The sequence below is a fragment of the Piliocolobus tephrosceles genome, chromosome 10 (genome assembly GCF_002776525.5).
Source record: "Piliocolobus tephrosceles isolate RC106 chromosome 10, ASM277652v3, whole genome shotgun sequence".
In the NCBI taxonomy this organism is placed as follows: Eukaryota; Metazoa; Chordata; class Mammalia; order Primates; family Cercopithecidae; genus Piliocolobus; species Piliocolobus tephrosceles.
This window is the reverse complement of record NC_045443.1, coordinates 121,389,423-121,393,592: the sequence shown is the minus strand read 5'-3', so window position 1 is coordinate 121,393,592 and position 4,170 is coordinate 121,389,423.

The window sequence follows — 4,170 nt, the reverse complement described above, 5'->3', positions numbered from 1 at the left end:
GTTTCGGTAAGCCGAGATCACGTCATTGCACTCCAGCCTGGGCAACAAGAGCAAAACTCCGTCTTAAAAAGTTAAACATACATAATCCCAGCACTTTGGGAGGCCAAGGCGGTCAGATCACAAGGTCAGGGGTTTGAGACCTGCCTGGCCAATATGGTGAAACCCTGTTTCTACTAAAAATACAAAAATTAGCCGGGCATGGTGGCGGGCACCTGTAGTCCCAGCTACTCGAGAGGCTGAGGCGGCAGAATCACTTGAACACGGGAGGCGGAGGTTGCCGTGAGCCAAGATGGCGCCATTGCACTCCAGCCTGGGCAACAGAAGGAGACTCTGTCTCAAAAAGAAGTTAAACATACAATTACTGTGTAACCCAGACATTCCACTCCTAGGTATTTACCCAAAAGAAGGGAGAGCACAAGCCCATACAAAGACGTGTATCTGAATATTCACAGCACTTGGGGAGACCAGACAAAAACTGGAAATGACCCAAATGTTCAACAACAGGTGAATAGATGAAATAATTGTGATATATCCATACAACGGAATACTGCTCAGCAATAAAAAAGAATGAGTGGCCGGGCACGGTGGCTCATGTCTATAATCCCAACACTCTGGCAGGCCAGGGAGGGAGGATCACTTGAGCCCAGGAGCTGGAGATCAGCCTGGGCAACATGGCGAGACCCTCTCTTCACAAAAACATAAAAAAATTCGCTGGGCATGGTGGCACGGTGCCTGCAGTCCCAGCTACTCAGGAGGCCAAGGCAGGAGGATCACTTGAGCCCAGGAGGTTGAGGCTGCAGTGAGCCATGACCAGGCCAGTGTACTCCAAGTTAGGTGACAAAGCAAGACACTATCTCAAAAAACAAAAAAAAAAAAAGCTATTTATACACATAACAATTTGAATAAATTTTAAAATTATTATGCTGAGACCGAGTGTGGTGGCCCACACTTGTAATCCCAGCACTTTGGGAGGCTGAGGCGAGCGGATCACTTGAGGTTAGGCATTCGAGACCAGCCTGGCCAACATGGGGAAACCCTATTTTACTTAAAATACAAAAATTAATTAGCTGGGGATGGTGGCAAGTGCCTGTAATCCGAGCTACTTGGGAGGCTGAGGCAGGAGAGTCGCTTGAACCCAGGAGGCAGAGGTTGCAGTGAGCAGCATTCGCACCACTGCACTCCAGCCTGGGCAATAGAGCGGGACTCCATCTCAAAAAAAGAAAAAAAAAAAAAAGAAAAGAAAAGAAAAGAAAACATCATTATGCTGAGTGAAAGAAGCAGGACCAGAAAAAGTACAACATTTTTCTGATTGACTCCATTTATTAAAAAATTCTAGGCCGGGTGCGGTGGCTCAAGCCTATAATCCCAGCACTTTGGGAGGTCGAGACGGGCGGATCATGAGGTCAGGAGATCGAGACCATCCTGGCTAACACAGTGAAACTCCGTCTCTACTAAAAAAATACAAAAAACTAGCCGGGCAAGATGGCGGGCGCCTGTAGTCCCAGCTACTTGGGAGGCTGAGGCAGGAGAATGGCGTGAACCCAGGAGGCGGAGCTTGCAGTGAGCTGAGATCTGGCCACTGCACTCCAGCCCGGGCAACAGAGTGAGAGTCCGTCTCAAAAAAAAAAAAACAAAAAAAAAAAAAAATTCTAGAAAACACGACTACTCTATAGTGACAGAAAGGAGATCAGTGGTTGCCCGGGTGTGCTATGGCAGGGAGGGGTTGGAGGGAGGCACGAGGAAATTTTGGGGCATGATGGAAATGTTTGCTATCTTGATTGTGGTGATAGTTTCACAGGTGTATACGTGTTCAATGTTAATGAATCAACAACATATATTAAGCAAGGTGTCTTTAAACAGAAACACACAAAAAACAAGGTTATGTATTGATCAGTTGATAAGAATATTGTGACCAGAGGCTCCCAGGAACCTAACCCTGTATATTCCCTAGAAGCCGTGGTTCCATATTTGATTCTCCAATGTTTACAGTGTCTTTTAAAACATAACTACTGCAAATAATTAAGATAGACCCTCACATATATGTGTATGTATACACACACACACACACACCACATAGAGGAGACAGTACACAAGAGCGAACAAGTCCAGTTTCAACCCTCCTGAATAAAAATTATTCAAGGACAGAGACTATATTTCCAGTACCCAGAACAATGTCTGGCATTTGAGAGGTCATCAGTAAATATTTGTTTAATGAATGACTGGTACCCACCTTTCAGGGTTGTGAGAATTGATAGCTCATGAAAAGCTATCAGTTCTCACAAATGAAAAGCATTTAGCATAGGCCGGCCCATAGTAACGGTTTGTTTGTTTATTTATTTATTTATTTATTTTTGAGATGGAGTCTTGCTCTGTTGCCCAGGCTGGAGTGTAATGGCGTGATCTCAGCTCACTGCAACCTCCGCCTCCTGGATTCAAGCAATTCTCACACCTCAGCCTCCCAAATAGCTGGGATTACAGGCCTGCACCACCAGGCCTGGCTAATCTTTGTATTTTTAGTAGAGGTAGAGTTTCGCCATGTTGCCCAGGCTGGTCTCGATCTCCTGATCTCAGGTGATCAGCCCACCTCGGCCTCCCAAAGTGTTGGGATTATAGGCATGAGCCACCAGGCCCAGCCCCATAATAACTGCCTAGTAAATGTTAGCTGATACTAACTAACTGTCTTGTAGTACTTAATATATGCTAGGTACTATGAATGCAGGTGCTACATATATTCATTCATTTTTATTTTTATGTTTGAGACAGCTTTTTACTCTTGTCTCCCAGGTTGGTGTGCAATGGCGTGATCTCAGCTCACTGCAACCTCTGCCTCCCAGGTTCAAATGATTCGCCTGCCTCGGCCTTCTGAGTAGCTGGGATTACAGGCGCATGTCACCACACCCAACTCATTTTTTGTATTTTTAGTAGAGACAGGGTTTCACCACGTTGGCCAGGTTGGTCTCAAACTCCTGACTTCAGGTGATCCACTGCCTCCGCCTCCCAAAGTGCTGGGATTACAGGCGTGAGCCACTGAGCCCAGCCATATTCATTGATTTAAACTGCACAATAGCCTGTGACACTAGTACTATCACAGTCCCTGTTTTACAGATGAGGAAATGAGGCATAGAGAATTCAGTAAGGTGAGGGCGATTTGAATCCAAGGAGTCTAGCTCCAAATTCCACAGGTTGCGGTTGAGTTCAGTCACTCCCCTACCTCTTTCTCAATTCCTATTAGCAGTATTCTCCATGACCTCGATTTGTTAACTGTTAGTAGTTTCTGCTAGAATCACAGCTGCTTATTATAGCTAAGTCTGCAAGACTACTCAAACTTAGGGGTCCTGAGGGTAATTCCAAGAGTATTAATATAGAGTTCCCCATGACATATTTACCAGTAAGCCAAATACAACTTGAATTAGCTGACTCAATGAGTGATATGCATCTGTTGGAAGAAATATTTAAAGTAATAAAATTCTTCACCAGACCCTGTTCTAGATGGGGAAAGATACAGCAGCAAACAAGACAAAGAGCCCACCATTGAGCTAACAGTGTTAGCTTTGGGAGGCCAAGGCGGGTGGATCACTTGAGATCAGGAGTTCGAGACCAGCCTGGCCAACATGGAGAAACTCTGTCTCTACTAAAAATACAAATATTAACCGGGTGTGGTGGCAGGCACCTGTAATCCCAGCCACTCGGGAGGCTGAGGCAGGAGAATCGCTGGAACCCAGGAGGTGGAGGTTGCAGTGAGCTGAGATCACACCACTGCACTCCAGCCTGGGAGACAGAGCGAGACTCCATCTCAAAACAACAACAAAAACAAAAAATACGGGTGTGTAACCACAATTTCAATCAAGATACAATCATTTCCTTCACTCTAGAAAAGCTTCGTTGTGCCTCCTTGCAGTCAGTCCCCGCTCCCACTTCTGCACCAGGCAACCACTACTCTGCTCTCAATCCCTTGAACTTAGTTTTGCCTGTTGAGAAATTTCATACAGAAGGAGCCATACAGTGTGGACTCCTTTGTGCCTGATTAATTTCTCACAACATTATAGCTGTGAGAGTCCTTCCTACTGTTGCATCCGGGAATCGCTTGTTACTTTCCATTGCTGCATGACATTTCGCTGTATGAATTTATGTATCCATTCTATTGCTGATGGACATTCCCCTTATTTCCTG